Source organism: Lepus europaeus, chromosome 4 (assembly GCF_033115175.1).
Source record: "Lepus europaeus isolate LE1 chromosome 4, mLepTim1.pri, whole genome shotgun sequence".
Taxonomy (NCBI): Eukaryota; Metazoa; Chordata; class Mammalia; order Lagomorpha; family Leporidae; genus Lepus; species Lepus europaeus.
In genome coordinates, this window is record NC_084830.1 from 88,334,771 (window position 1) to 88,352,066 (window position 17,296).

The window sequence follows — 17,296 nt, forward strand, 5'->3', positions numbered from 1 at the left end:
ATGTGGGTAAGTTGATGCGAGGAGGGTCCAATGTATTTAGCATGTTGGGGGCACTGGGAAAGATCCAAAGGACTAGGAGCAAACTTGAGACAAATGAAGCTCTTCGATGTTCCCCTCCCAGAGTCTGGGTGTGCCTGGCTGTACTTGTCTTGGTTTTGTACCCTGTATCCTCACAGGCTCACCATGACTCTGTTTTAGACTTGTCTGCCCACCTTTGATTGCTCCTCTTTTTTTGCATTCACGGTGGTCATTCAGTCCTGCTATCCAGGAAGAAAGAGCCTACCTACATCTGATTCTAGCTGTCATCTGCCAAACTCCACCTTCCCTGGGGCTCCAGGACAAAGCATGCATGTCAAAGGACCGTGCAAGCAGTTTCCTTCTCAAGGACAACTGGGAATACATATGTGGATTCCTGTCTATGCCCTTACCCTAAGAGCTGAAGGTTACTGGTACACTTCTACACATTTTGTGGGTGGGACTGGGAATAGGAACAAGCATTTTGAATGATATAAATAGCAAGAGCGGTTTAATAAAGATCAGGTAAAAATCGAGATTACAGGGACTATTTTGTTCACAAATGGAACAGGTTCCTGTGAGCTGTCATTGGAAGGAAGTTAACTCACAAACCTATTGTTTAGACACTGACTTGTTCCAGGAAAAAATGGCTATAAATGCCACTTGTACTTCAGACTGAGTTGTACATATTTTTCCCTTTGATTCATTATGCGTCCTTTACAGGATATGGAGTACAAAGGGTGTAGAAAATGCTAGGCTGATAGTGTGAAGTGACCACACCATATCATCCTATCAAGACAAATACTATGCAAAATCTGAACTCCCTGATAGGAAGTCACTATGACAAGACAGGATACAGAGTGGGAGCTTGGCACAGTGGTTAGGACACCACTTGGGATGCCCACCATCGCCACTCCTGACTCCAGCTTTCTGCTAATGCACACACTGGTAGATATGGGTGATAACTTAAGTAACTGGGACCCTGCCACCCACCTAGAGCGACCTGGGTTGAGTTCCCAGTCCCTGGCTTCAACCTGGCCCAACCCCAGCTGTTGTAGGAATTTGGAAATGAACAAGCAGATGTGAGATCTCTCTCCCTGTCTCTTTTTCTGTTTTTGTATGTTTGCCTCTCAAAAATAACTAATTTTTATAATAAAAGACAAACTCCAATCCCACTTTAAGAACTCTTTAAGTTAGATCAGAGAACAACAGAGTAACTTACTTCTTCTAGAAACTCTTTGTTGGTGATATTCAGAGGAAAAGAAGAAATATGGTGTTTTGGTACACTAAAATATAATCATGATAAATAATAAAGTTTTAAATTTGAAATATTAAAAAATTCAACAGGCACAGGGGCCTTTGTAGAAAACCACCACCATTCCCATAAAGCCCAGTGCACCAAAACAAGATTTGTCCTGAGGATAATATTTAAAGACAGCGAGAATCATGAAGACTTTCTAGAGAAAAGTTTCCCTGGACTGCTCTTGCAATGGATTTGCCAACATGTTTTATTTGACTTTAAAATTTTTAATTAAATATCTTCATTCTGAATTCTTTTGTCTCTTCCATGAATTCACGCTGGGTTTTTATTTGGTATCTTCATGTTAAAGATGAAGATCCTGAAGAAAGGTAAAATAATTTACCTAAACCCACAGAGGCAGTTCACACTTAAGCAAAAATTCATACTCTCTTCTGTGACTTCTTTCATAGCATAATGTATCTCTTCTTAATGTTTTATCCTATCAACCAAGACAAATCTATTCTGATGTCTCTTAAAAATATTTATTTATTTTATTCATTTGAAAGGCAGAGAGAGAGAAGGAGAGAGAGACAAAGGAGAGAGACAGACAGACATAAATCGCCTATCCACTGGTTCACTGCACAAATGCTTACAACAGCTAAAGCTGGGCCAGGCTGCAGCCAAGAGCCAAATCCAGGTTTCCCAAGTGGATAGCAGGTATGCAAATATTTGAGTCATCACCTGCTACCTCTCAGAGTATGCTTTAGCAGAAAGATGGAGTTGGAAGTGGAGCTGGGACTCAAACCCAGGCATTTTGATATACAGGATGTAGGCATTCCAGGAGGTGTCCTAACTGTTATGTCAAATGTACAATGTAATACTTTATCCATTTTAGTATTTTTGTTTTGTTTTGTTCTAGTACTATTGGTTGAACTCTGTAATTAACACACAATTATTCTTAGGTGTTTAAATTTTAACTGAAAAGTGATCCCTGTTAAATATAAGAGTGGGAATAAGAGAGGGAGGAGATGCACAATTTTGGGCATGCCAATCGGACTTGCCCCAAATGGTGGAGTTAGAAATGTGCCAGGGGATTCCAATACAAACCCATCAAGGTGGCACATACCAATGCCATCTCACTAGTCCAAGTGATCAATCTCAGCTCACAATTGATCACACTGATAGATCTAAGAGTCAAAGGGATCACACAAACAAGACTAGTGTCTGCTAATACTAACTGATAAAACCAAAAAGGGAGAGAACAATCCAACATGGGAAGTGGGATACACAGCAGACTCATAGACTGACAGATGTCCTAAATGGCATTCTGGCCTCAGAATCAGCCCTTAAGGCATTCGGATCTGGCTGAAGAGCCCAGGAGAGTATTTTAGGCATGGAAAGCCAAGACACTCTGGAAAAAAAAAAAAGAAGACCTAAATGAAAGATCTCTGTGAGTGAAATCCCAGTGGAAAGAATGGGACCATCAAAGAAGGAGGTACCTTTCTCTGAAGGGAGGAGAGAACTTCCACTTTGACTATGACCCTGTCTGAATAAGATCTAAGTCGGTGAACTCAAAAGGCTTCCATAGCCTTGGCAACTCATGACTAGAGCTTAGGGAGATTACTGACGCATAAACAAGAGTGTCAAATTGTTAAGTCAGCAACAGGAGTCACTGTGTACTTACTTCTCATGTGGGATCTGTCCTTAATGTGTTGTCCAATGTGAAGTAATGCTCTAACTAGTACTGAAACAGTATTTTACACTTTGTATTTCTGTGTGAGTGCAAACTGATGAAATCTTTACTTAATATATACTAAATCGATCTTCTGTATATAAAGATAATTGAAAATGAATCTTGATGTGAATGGAATGGGAGAGGAAGCGGGAGATGGGAGGGGTGCGAGTAGGAGGGAAATTAAGGGGGGGGGGAAGCCATTGTATTCCATAAACTGTACTTTGGAAATTTATATTTACTAAATTAAAAAAAAAAAAGAATTTAAAAGTAAAAAAAAAATGCCCACCCCAGTTGTGATGTGTTTTTAAATTGCATGCTATTTTAGAATGATGTGACAACTATTAAGTACATAAAACAGTATTTGCAGAATGACAGCACTGGATGTATATCTAAACAATGACTAACTAAGAACATTTGCCCTGGGTTTACTTTCGTTTACTCCTTAATTTGGGTGAGCAGGGGCAGGGGCAGGATGTGTGGCAGCCCATGGAAGTCCTCATCACCTCCCCATCTGAAACCACTGGAGTGAGGTGGCTGTCTTATTCTATGAACAGGTGTGAGGCCCTGGTTACATCTGGGGAGTGATTTAGACTCTGGGAAGCCCTTCTGGACAGAGAGGAAGGTTTCTAGGAGGGGGAAGTATGTTCTGTCCCTTCTACCCCTTCAAAGTACTCATATGCCCAGTAGGGTGTCAGGGGTCTTTTCTCTATGTAAAAACTAACACTGTTTTGTTCTCACATTAACAGAAAATGATTAGGTTTGCACTAAAATTAGGGACAGTTTGGCAAAGCCGACCACCCTCTGAGTGGCTTGATTGGAGCCCCCAGGGCAATTCCCTTCCTCAGGGAAGAGGCAGCAGGGTTTCTGCCCAGTGGTGCAGGAATATTGCAAGGAGTACGCCTGTGTCTGAGTCAGCTAATTGCACACATCCGCGAGTGTGAGGCTGGGCTAAGGTTTCAGGATTTTTAAGAATTCACAATTTATTTATGAGTGTGGTTATTCAAAAACTCCTGAGCTTGTGTGTGTATGTGTCTGTACGTGTGTGGGTGTGTGTGGTGGGGTCCAGTGGCAGGAAGGAATTCCTGTGAAGATAAAGAAAGTCACACTCATTAGAAGCACAGCTCTGGTGGTGGCAAAGTCACACCCCACTAATTGTGCAGTATTGATTCCAGTTACTCTTGACTGCTACTTGACCACCTGTTGCTTTGTGGTCGCAAACAGAGGCTTGTTGTAACTTGGGTGTGCGGGTCACAGGTAGGAGGTGGCCATCTTTTGAAATCAGCAAGGAGCAGTGCTCTGGCTTTCCCTGCATTGTTTCCTGAAAAGCTTTCCCTTGAGATGACACAAAAGAGGCAAGAATCACCACAGCCAGAGGAAAGTTCCAATATGACTTGCATTATTTACACTTATGCAGGTCCGGTGATGAAGTGCATATAACTCAAACCGAGGCAAAGAAGTTCATCTTGTTCTGTGTTATCTAGAAGATGGTCTTGTTTATTTGCAGATGTATAATTAGATCAGTCAGTCACAGAGAAATGATGGAGAATCATTGGTTCTTGAGTAACAAGACAGACTTGGAAAATCAATCTAAATTTCCTTTATCTTATACTTGTCTATGGAAGAAATATGCAAATTACTACCCTGAAAATGAAAGGGTGACAGTGGTAACTGTCAGATGTTGGAAAATATATTCAAAGAGATTTCTCTGGACAGTTTATGCTTTACTTATAAATGTTTATGCAACTTAGCCCATTACAATAGTTGGAAAATCCAAAAGCAAATACACATAAGTTCTTTAGAGGATAGATTCAGTTATATAAGTACTGCTAAGCCTTACTAATTATTTTAAAATTGTCTGGAATGGGGATATGCATACAGACTGTTGCATTTGGGTACATTCTTCTCTGAATATATCACAAGAAGATGTTTTCAGTCCAGCATTACCTTAATATCCTAAAATCAGGATCCAGGAGTGAGGGGAAAAAGGAATACAAGGTGGATATTCTAGTTCAAAGTATGAAAAGTATTCAAAAATGCCTTGGAAAATGTATATTATGAAAAAAACTATGCATGGAATTAAGAGAGTGTTTTGTGCCCAAATAAATTTTCACTTATTTTTCATCTACTTTAAAGGCATAGTGAAAGACAGAGAGGTCTTTCATCCACTAATTCATTCCCCAAATGCCTGAACAGCCAGGGCTGGGCCAGGACAAAACCAAGAGCCTAGAACTCCAACCAAGTCTCCCGCATGGGACCATAGCCTTCTACCTCTTAGGATGCACTAATTGGAAACTGTATCAGAAGTGCAGGAGCTGGGACTCAAACCAGGCACTCTGATATGGCATGAGGGAGTCCTAAGTGGTAGCTTGTATTTTGGTGGCTGAACCACCAACCTGGCCCCTGCATTTGTTCTGTTCCCAGTTAAACGTCTCTTGGTCACGGTCTGCTCTCTGTTTAAATCCTCACTAGAGGATTCCAGTTAGTCACTTTCTTGTGCAGAAGGAAATTACTTGGGGTAGGCTCAGTGGTAAAATCTCAAGTTTTTGAAAAAAAGAGAAAATGTTAGTTCAAATTTATCTCGAAGAAGCAGGTGTTCATATTTTGTGGGTAGTTCTTTTGAGATGGCTTGATCTCTTTGAAAGGAGTGTTTGTTTATCATTACCACCCAATTTCTATGCTTAGGATATTCAGCTGAATCTGGTAGCCAGTCAGCTTGCCTACTTCCATGTTTGCTTCTTTACCAGTTACAGTGTTATCTACAATGGATTTGTGGGCAGTAGAGCAGACAAAATTGCTTCTTGATTTTTGTATCTCATAGAACACAATGTTTTCTTAATTTTTATTAAGGTCTTCAAATAAAACAAAGGTGGAAAGGCCAGTATGAGTATAATAAGCATTCATATAACCATCACATAACTTCCGCTATTACCAGTATTTTGCCACAATTACTTCACCTGTTGCCTTCCTTTGTTTAATTTTTCCTTAAGAGTTATGTTCCACCTTTATGTACATCAGCAGAGAAAAATGATACATTATCATTTAGAAATCCCATATTTTGGAATTTTCTGCTTTCTTGCTTATAGTGCTATTTGATTATGTCTTACTCTCTTTTGGGGAGGAGATGATGGTGTGTTCTTGAGGTTGCATGATTGTAGGAGACACACAACATCTTCGTGTCCTACTTTTCACCCTAAGACAGTGTGGTCTCCAAAGTTTCCCATCAGTCTTTCATCAAGTGGCTTCATCTATTGCATGATGCTTGCTGAATGTATTATTACGTCCTTTAGAATATCGAAACAATGGTGTTTCCAATTCTGCTATTCTTTCCAGACTGATTAGTCAGCGTTCTTTTTCAACAAGAACTTCTCTTCATTAACTAGGGAATTTGGTTACCCTGAAATGTAGTTCTTACAAGAAAGGCAAGATAAAAGCTTAGTTCTTGATTTTTAGTTGTCAGCTTTCATAGTAAGAAGTTGACATCCTAGTTATTTCCAAAACAAGTACTCTTCCTCAGAGCTTTTATTCCCTTCTCTCTTTTTTTACAACTAGTAATTTAAATATATTGTTTTTATGTATTTAACACATTTCAATAAATTGCATTAATTATTCTTTGAATTAAAACTGTCTCATCTTTGGCCAGTAGGAGTTCCTTTATGCTTGCTTTGGCTTCTTTTTAATGACCTCTGAGTCTTTGCTCTAGGGGACAAGGTGTTCCAGGCTCCATCCAACTTCTTGCTAACTACCTAGGAGGCAGCATATGATGGCCCAAGTACTTCAACTCCTGCCATTCATATGGGAAACTTCGATTGAGTTCCAGGCTCCAGACCTTGGTCTGGTATAGCCCAGGCTATTGCAGGCATTTGGAGAGTGAACCAGTGGACAGAAGATCTCTCCATCTCTCCCAAACTTGGTCTTTCAAATAAATAAATAAATAAATAAATAAATAAATCTTTTTACTACAAAATATGTTCTAGGTTCATCTTGTATATCCCCCTCTCCTCCAGTTTGGAAATCAGCTATTCTACTAGGGACCCCTCTTGAGTTGGGAATGATAGATAGGTAGGTTTCTTACTTAGTGCTCTTGGTATGTTTTCTGCAGTTGAGCTTTTATTTCTTCTATTCCTTTTAGTGGACATATTTGCAAAATAACATATTTTGAAAAGAATCATGAACTCATACTGAAGTATTAAATTTGGAATGCACTTAACAGTTTTTTTGAACTTTCACAATGATAGCCTTTGTTTTCTAATGATATTAACACAATCACTTATTTCATCATTCTATACCTTATGTGGGATAATTTCAAAATGATTGATATTAACATAACAACTACCAACTTGACTGTTGAAGATTTCTTTGTAGCTCTTTGTTTCTTTAGAATATATCTTAGTAAGTTAATGGACCCAAAATACTGTTTTAAGTCACTTGAAATACATCTTTTCTTTGCAATTATGTCATTAACTTTACCTACAGATTGATTCATTGCTTATTTTTATGTTTTAGGTATATTTATATTTTACCCATTTTTATGTTTTATATATGAAAATATATTCCTGAAGTAAAATCTATGTATCAAAGTATATTTAGAGATGTATCCTTCCATTCCTGCCTCCCCATTCTTTCTCATTTTCATTAATTTTGTTTTTTTCTTTAAGAAAGATTTACTTTATTAACTTGAAAGAAACAGTGACATAGAGAGAGGGGCAAACAAGGAGAGAAAGAGATTTTCCATCTGCTGTTTCACTCCTCAAATGGCTGCAAGGGTTGCAGCTGGGCCACGCAGAAACCAGGAGCCAGGAACTCCATCTGGTCTTCTACATGGGTGGCAGGGGTCTAAGCACTCAGACCATCTTCTGCTGTTTTCCCAGGTGCATTAGTGTGGAGCTGGATCAGAAGCAGACCATCTGGGGCTCAAACCAGTGCTTTGATATGTGATGCTGGCATCATGGGTGGCACCTTAACCAGCTGTGCAATAGTGCTGGCTTCATGTTGTCACTAATTTTGGTTTTCCCTTTAGTGTTTCTTTTTGCAAAAATAAGAATGTGTGTGCATGTGTGGTTTTCCTTAAATAGGGCATACACTATACATATTTTTTCTTTTAATTTATAGCTTTTAACAATCTATCCTTGAAGTTGCTCTAATTATAAGATTTATTTTCATCTTTAATATTTATAACTTCATTATGCTCCATTGTGTATCTGCATCATAATTTAATCAATTTGTTCTTTATTGATAGACATTTGGTCTGATTCCAATTTTTTTTTTTTTTTTTGGACAGGCAGAGTTAGACAGAGAGAGAGAGAGAGACAGACAGAGAGAAAGGTCTTCCTTCTGTTAGTTCACCCCCCAAATGACTGCTACGGCTGGTGTGCTGCGCCGATCTGAAGCCAGGAGCCAGGTTCTTCTCCTGGTCTCCCATGCGGGTGCAGGGCCCAAGCACCTGGGCCATCCTCCACTGCACTCCCGGGCCACAGCAGAGAGCTGGACTGCAAGAGCAGCAACTGGGACTAGAACCCGGTGCCCATATGGGATGCCGGTGCCGCAGGCGGAGGATTAACCAAGTGAGCCACGGTGCTGGCCCCGTGATTCCAATGTTTGAAAAAAGGTTCTTTCTTTATTTGAAAGCAAAAGAGAGAGAGAGAGAGAGAGAGAGAGAGAGAGACAGAGAGACAGAGACAGAGAGACAGAGAGGCAGAAAGAGAGAGAGAATCTTCTAATCACTGGTTCCCTCTCCAAATACTCGCAACAGTCAGAACTGGTCCAGGTTGAAGCCAGGAGTCTCCCAGGGACCCAAGCACTTTGGTTATCTTCTGCTGATTTCTCAAGTACATTAGCAGGAAGATGGATTGGAAGCGAAGTAGCTGGGGCTCCAATTGGCACTCTCATAGATGGTGCATGGGGTCACCTAACCTGCTGTGCCACAACCTGTTTCTCCAACAAGGACCTCTGATTCACATTTTTGTTATTATTAAATAATGCTGCATGAATAAATTGTATAAATATTGCTTCATATTTAGAGGTATATCTTCAGGGTAGGCCTTAAGAATTAGAGTTGCCAGGTCAATGATGAATGCCACCTTAACTGTCGTTAAGTCCTGCCCCATGGGGTCAGCTCTGTGCACTTCATCAGCAACACGTGACTCTCCTGCTTCTCCACAATCTCCATGGTAGAGAATGTTGTTAAACATTCAGAACTTTGTCAGTGCTAAAGGAAAGAAATCAGGCCTCAGTGTAGTTTTGATTTGGTTTGTCTTATTATAAATGAGGCAAACTATTTTTTCATGTTTCATAAGCCAACAGAGAATGTTGTCAATGTTTTTAATCAAACTGACCATGTAAACTGCCAGTTAGGGAACTCAAATTCATTTTTAAGTAAACAATTTAGTGGCAGGAAAAGAAAAAGATGAGAATGACTTTCAAGTCACTTTGTTTTTCTATAATTATATTGGGGAGCTCCCTTGGACAAGCTAATCTCTTGGTACAATGAACAAGCTCATGCTCAGGGCCTCCATCACAGTGCAGGGTAAGTAGCCAGCTCCAGGGGTTCAGGGCCAGGATCTGGTGACAGGAGGACTATAGTAGGAAAATATGGAATGATGCTTTGTCAATTTTCACGTGAAGAAGTAATGCGAACACTGGTAGTCAGAGCACTGTTCTCAGCATCTGTGAACCTGAATTCTAGCCTCTATTTCCATAGTCTGAACCTAGTCAAACATGGGTTCCAAAAGAGGGAGAAAGTTGCAAATGGTCCATTTGCATGGTCCATAAGCATGGTAGGTGCTTACCACCTCTGGGTTTCCTACATGCTGGAGAACAAAACCAAAAAACAATCAATGCAAACTACAATGTATGTTGATGGAGCAAAAATACAGCACTTATTTTGTAAAATATCCTTTTCAGAATCTTCTAATGTAAGATAAAAATTATATAGGACTAAGATTGTAATTGTTTTTTTATATCAAAATTGTATCTACCATTAGCCTTTCTATTGCTAATCATAAATGTTAAATTGAAATTGACAAATTATACCATGAACCTAATTTCCCCAGTTTTTTGCATGTGATTCACACAAACACCACTGGAAGCCAAGGCCAAGAAATTAACTAGAGAATGGGTTTTCTTTTTACTTTTAAATATAACTGAGTTGGCAACACCCACTTGCTTTCTAACAGATTGTTAAATTTATCCCTCAGCCTTACAGATGACATTACTGGAAATTAAGATAACTAGAGGCCAGTGCCATTTGTCAAGATGTGGTTCTTTCCTTTAGCATTTCTGCCCTGGGATCCAGGGTCATTTCAGAGGTCCCTGTACAACTTGCACATAACAGCTAGAACACAAACAGCAACCTGAGGGATCATGAGCCTTGGGTCACAGAGAGGCAAAGAGAAACATCAGATGCACAACTTCTAACGGGCATTGGGAACTCGAGGACACAGAGCGTTTCCAAGGAACTGAAATGGCAGTAACTAGGTAGAGATGACTGTGTGTTGCCAGGGACCGTCAGACTCCCTTACAACTTCACTTTATTTCTATAGATGTTTAATAAGCACTGGGACTCCAAGTGCCTGGCAAACAAGAGACACTCGATAAATATTTCTTAAATGAGTGTATCATTGGAAACTCTTTAGTAGATGCTACAGAAAATAGACTAGATTTTTCTCCCATGGATGACGGCTCCATATACCTTTCCTTACTACTTGCCAGTGGATTTAATCTTCTCTAGAAATCTCAAATTAAAATACACTTCCTCCAATACATTTTCTGATGAATTCCATGAGAAAAATAGAATCTATTTGCCTCTACATAGTCTTTATTGTCCTTTGTTCTTTAAAAAGTCAGTTTTATAAAAACCTGGGGTTTTCTGAACAATATATAAATTCTTAGTAGATTATAGGCAACTTGCAAAGACACAATCACTAGCAAGAAATCATTTGCTATCACTATGGAGATTGTCCAGTTTGCAAGAACTCTTGTAACATATGGGGGACTTCAACAACAGAAACTTATTGCCACTGAGCTCTGGGGGTCCCTGGTTGAGGAGTCAGCAGGACCATACATCCTGTGAAGGTACTAAGATAGGATGTATTCCAGGCCTCTCTCCCAATTCTTGGCAGCTCCTTTGCCTTGTGGCAGTGTCATTCTAATCTCCACTTAGTTTTCTCCCTCTGCAAATTCCCCACACATTCTATGGCACACTGGTTTGGGCTGATACCTGCAAAGTCAGCATCCAGGGTCTGAGCTTCAGTTCGAGTTCTGTCTGCTCCTCTTCTAATCCAGCTCTCTGCTAATGAGCCTGGGAAGGCAACAGATGATGGCTCAAGTGGTTGGGTCCCTGTCACCCATGTGGGAGACCTTGATGGAGTTCCAGGCTCCTGGCTTCAGCCTGGCCCAGCCCTGGCTCTTGTGGCCATTTGGGGAGTGAACCAGCAGATGGAAGATTTCTCTCTGTGTCTCTCTGGCACTCTGATTTTCAAATAATTTTTTTAAAAAAGTTAAAAAAAAACCCCACAAATTATCTACCCTTTTCAATGCAGAACTGTTATATTTGATTATGACCTACCTTAATGACCTCATTTTAACAAATTAAATCTTCAGGGACTCTGTTTCCAAAAATGTCACATCCTGAGATACTGGGGTTAAGACTTCAGTCTATGAGTTCTTGGTGTCACAATTCAACCCATAACAGAAATTTCAGTGGTGGGATTATCAGTGGAAATCAATTAATTGCAATTAAATGCATGAGTGCAATGCTAGGATGACAGATTTTAATATGGGATTAATAGAACCCACTACTTCCCCATTGTCCTGTGAAGTGGACCTGGCTGAAGAAGTCTCTTGTGATGGTCTGAGTATTTGTGTGTTATAATCTTAACCCCAGAAGTGATGGCGTCAGGAGGTGAGAACTTTTGGGAGCTGATTAGGTTATTAAGGTAGAGTACTCAGCTTAGTGTTTTTAAAAAGTGGTAAAATGAAGCACTTTTTAAAAAAAATTATTTATTAAGGTGGAAGAGATAGAGAAAGAGAAAGAGAAAGAGAGAGAGAGAGAGAGAGAGAGAGAGAGAGATTTCATTCTCTGATTCATTCCCCAAATACCAAAACAGCTGAGGCTGGGCTAGGCTGAAATCAGCCCAGAATTCCATCCAGGTCTCCCATGTGGGTGGCAGGGTCATAAGCACTCAGGACATCACCTACTACTTTCCCAGACATATTAGCAGGGAGTTGGATCAGAAGCAGAGCAGTTGGGGCTCAAACTGGCACTCTGATGTGGGAGATAGGCTGAGGCTAACCCCACTGTGCCACAAAGCTGGTCCCGAGTTGAGTGCTTTTATCTCTTCACCCTGGGAGAACACAGCAAGAAGGCACCCAGCTGAGAGCCAGGAAGGGGGCCCTTAGAAGACACTGGAACTGATGGCACCTTGATTTTGGCCTTCCCCACCTCCAGAACTGTGATAAATGCATTTCTGTTGTTTTAAGCCACCTAGTCTATGGTAGTTTGCTCAGCAGTCTGAACAGACTAAGATAGCTGTCAATGTGGTAAATCTAAGAGCATAAAATAGCTTTTTCTTTTTATTCCAGAGGAAGTCTTTTCAGAATGTGCCATTAAATGTAAGAGATATTTCTTGGCCTTAGAGGAAAATTATCTTCTTGGGATGCTGGAATACATGTATTAGAATTTATAAAGCAATATATTAGTTAATATCAAGTGACAGTTTTTCAAGCCCACAATGAACAGAAGGTAAATGTTGAGGTCACCATGATTGGAAGCACTGAAATGTAGAGATTGACTTCTAAATGGCTGAGTTAGCAGCTAGTCAGATTCCCCATAATGAAACAACCACTGATGAAAATTATATATATATATATATATATATATATATATATATATATATATATATATAAAACCGCTTAGGTATCTGAAAATTATCCCTAGGGATTACACCAAATGGCAAACCATCTATTCAAGGAAGTCTGCTAAATCATTATAGGAAGAGCAAGAAACTGTGATATTTGAACTATATATTCTGCCTTCATTCACCCTCCTTTCTCCCAACTCTGTGACAGAAGCTCCATTCTGGATTGATATTTTGTGACCAAGGAGGTAGCTAGTGAGCAAAGAGGAGCTGAGGGACTGCCAGTGGCATATGTGTCCCAGCCCTGTGCTGCCCAAACCCCACCCCAATCCTTGCCAATCCAACATGGCTGCAGTCTTGGCACACCCATATTCCGCCATGCACCTAAGTCTCATTTCCCATCATGTGTGAGAGGCCATGACACCTTCCTAGAGATGATCACCTGTGTGCTGCAGCCCCATGTGGAAACATCATGGCACTTCGAACAGTCCAAAAACAGGAACACTGAAGTGAGCAATACTCAAGCCCTGTCCAAACTCTGCTCCAATTAGGGCAGCACTCCCTACCCCATTAAAGGTTGACCCCAACTTTGGTGCAGGCAGCAGCTCTTCCTTCCTCATGAAGACAGCTTGCCTGCACTTAACGTCTGCGTGTTTACTCTCCCTTTAAATTAATCCTGCTTTCCTGTTCACCTTCATGCCTCTTCCTTGAATTCTTTTCTCTTTGGGAGAGGAAAACCTGAAAAAAGCTCCACTGGGGCCAAGTTGCCCACAACAGGTAGAGGCAAGAGGGTGGGGCCCCCTCTTTTCCTATCACTCAATCTAGATCTACAGGGTCACCCTGGGAGGGGCAGGCTGTGGCCATATCTCATTCTCCTAGCTTTGTGTTGTAGCAGCTCTGTTCCAGGTAGGTACAACCAAGAGGATGAGGCCCATTTTCACATTAAGGTTCTAATCTAGACAGGGCTGACTGAGAACCCTCTGTCCTGGTCTCCCTTGCCCCAGTTCACTCAGAAGGAAAAAAATTCCTTGCTGGGAGAGACACACTGATAGGACTAGGGCTTCTGCATCAGACGCCCAATACTAGAGCAGGGTTGTTATTCCAGGAGAAGTGGGTTGCTCTCCCCAGCTTCAGCTCCACAGTAGTAGCACAGGAACTTTGCCTAGGGGCAGAGGCAGGGCTTAGTAGAGGGAACACAACATCTTTGTCTATAAGGAGCACCTTTATTTGGAACAGAACACATGGAAGTTTATACCCAAGGGCACTATCAAAACCAATGATGCTGGTGGTGAGCAATTAAAGTCATTCATGATACTTATGCAAAGAGTAGAAGGTAGATCAGTAAGAAGTAACAGAGAGACTCAAGGACAATTTAGGACTGGGAAGAACCCTAGTGGGTCAAAGCAGCCTCAAAGAAGGGCAATGTACTATCCTGTAGAGGGGCACAACTTTCATCTGCTCAAACCTTGAAGCAATTCATGCTGCGGGATGCTGTCAAAAGCAATTAGCTTGCAATCAGCAGAGGCTGACAACCCCCTCCCCAAAGCTTACTAGGAAGACCAGAGTAAGACTCAGTGACAGCTCAGCCAGAACTTCCCGGAAACTGCCAAATTAAGACCAAGATATGGATTTTCTATGACCTCATATGGTGTGTTGTACAACATATAATAGTTGTTAATAACTGTAGGAGTTACAGATATTTGGTATATGATAGAAAGAGTTAGATCTGGGTTTTTGGGAACTGAGGGAATGCTATATACAGGAATCCTCCTTATCTGTGGTTTTGTATTTAAAAGCATCAGTTCCCATAATTAAACACATCAAAAAATATTAAATAGAAGATTCCAGGAACAATCCATGAGTATTAAATTGCATGCTGTTTTCTGGGGTTGTCCTCACCCAGGATGGCCATCATTTCCACGTCACTGCATGTATGAAAAAAGAATAGTATATAAGAGGGTACTTAATGAGTCAGCATTGTGGTGCAGCAGGTTAAGCTGCCACCTGCAATGCCGGTATCTCATATGAGTGCCAGTTCGAGTCCTGTGACTCCACTTCTGATACAGCACCTTGTTAATGTCCCTGGAAATATGGTAGATGTTAGTCCAAGTGCTTGGGCCTTTTCCACCTATGGCCTCAAGCAGCCCCAGCCATTGCAGCCATTTGGGGGAGTAAACCAGCAGATAGAAGACCTCTCTTCTTCTCTATTTCTCTCCCTCTCTCTATAATGCTGCCTTTTAAATACATAAAAAAATTTGAAAGAGGGTATTCAAAAAGATTCAAGGAAAATGAAATTAAAAGATGACCTTATTTGGGCCTAAAATTTTTTTGAAATCCATTTGTATGAGAGGTGTTCGAAAGGTACATTGAAATTGTTTGTATGAAGAACTTGCATGGATTTCAAAAACTTTTTTCATCCAACTAAACTTATCTTCTAATTCCATTCTCACAAACTTCTTGAAGTATCCTGTTTCCAGGGTGGGGCTATGTAAGGTTGCAGGCAACTACTTGGGTATTGGGACATGTTCCCCACGGATAAGAGAGAACTCTTGTTCATACATGTTAGGATGAAGTTCCTTCCAAGAATAAATATGAGAAAAAGTTTACAAACAGAAGGAAATAAACACATTAGGAGAGTGAACTTCTCCATTTAGAACAAGATGTGTCCGTGTGCTTGGTTTGTGCTTTCACTTCCCATGGTGAAAGGCAGGAATGCTGAGATGTTCTGACTTATCCAGCTGCATCCTGATTTTTGCTACTATATCCCATAATATATCAAATCCAAATTGCCAAAGAGGCAACACGAGTGGAAATATCCTCCAATTTTCCATTAAGGCAACAACAGGTAGGACTTTAACACTACAGAAACTTCTTATTGAATCAGCAATTAGGAAAGCAGGAACCCAGATTGCCTAAGGTGTCAGTCTGCTGGGCCATTACTGGAATGAATGTCTTTCTGGCTCAGCTCTGTCCAGACCGTAGATGAGGTTTTTATAAAAAGGCTTTAATCAGTGCTTTGTGAGCTGTGCTAATTAGCTCCTGGAGACGAGCAGCCATGAAGAAAGATGAGGGGCAGCACTCCCTCTGCAGGCACTGTTGGGCTTTGCCACATCATGTGTGAATGCCCTATTCAGAGGGGGCACTCAGAGGCGGGCTCAGAAAGGGCCCAGGGGACTCAGCAGTGAAGTGGTGCTGCAACACACCCCTCTGATCCCAGGAAGGGTGCCCTGAGGATCTGAATGTTCTAAATGCAGCATGAAATATGTGGACATTTCAGCTCACATTGGTGATTATTTGCTATTCCCGAGTTCTATAAAATGGATGAGAATTTTGATGTCTTGACATTTTATTAGGCATGGGTGTATTCCATTTCACACGGCAGCTGCTCTGCTTTTTTACTCACTTTAAACATGTTTTGGAGGAAGTGATATTTAAAATCACACAGATGAAATACATAAGAAGTTAACAGGAGAAAAAAAAATAAAGGCAGAACAAAGAACTTGGAGATATAATATACATTTTTGTTTCTATCACATTTATTGCCAGTTCTTTTTGTTTTTGGGTTCTTTTGGTTGGTATAATGGAATGTTTTTTTCTTTTGGTTCTTTCTAATGGATTCAGCATAATATGTACATATCAGTGTGGTTATGTATTTTCTAAATGGTAAGACTCTATAGATAGACCAATTTTTAAACATTTATACCAAAACATACATATCAACATGACAGCTGTTGATCTTTCAAGCCAAACTTCTTGAGAGGCTGTTCTGTCTACTCTCTTCTCTGATGTTACTTTGCTAAATATTCCTTGGAGTCAGTACACTCCATTTATTTACTCAGGAAATGTTTACTGAGTGGTTATTATGTGCTAGGTACTCTAAAGCTGCTGATACCAATACTCATAACAAATGATGGGGAATCCAAGATAGATGAGAGCAGACAGTAGGTGTGGCTTAGGATGAAGGGACCTTCAGAGCCAGTAACTGACCCGGCCAGTGACACCTATCTCTTTCTTTAAAATCACATTTTTTAGGAACTGCTATTGTGGTCACACTGGCATTCCATATCAAATCACCAGTTCAAGTCCTGGCTGCTCTTCTTCTAACCCAGCTCCTCGCTAATGCACCTGGGAAAATAATGGAAGACAGCCCAAGTGTTGGGCCCTTGCCACTGACGTGGGGGACCTGATGGAGTTCTGTGTTTCCAGCTTTGACTTGGCCCAGCCCTGGCTGTTGTGGCCTTTTGAGGAGTGAATCAGCAGCCAGAAGATCTCTTTCTCTTTCTGTCTCTTCCTCTCTGTTTCATTCTACTTTTCAAATAAATAAAAAAATCTTTAAAAAATAAAATCATAATTAGTGCTTGTTGCCACTCACAAGATTTAACTATGATTTTTCAAAAGAAAAAAAATCACATCTACTCCTACAGAGAAAAGATATACCTACTGTTGTATTAA

At 40.5% G+C, this 17,296-nt stretch overlaps 1 protein-coding gene across 1 annotated transcript in view; it reads right to left on the bottom strand.

The window, feature by feature from the left end:
- The window catches only part of XKR4 (XK related 4), a 474,714-nt gene that overhangs the window by 107,899 nt on the left and 349,519 nt on the right, over positions 1-17,296 (bottom strand). The window lies entirely within an intron of this gene.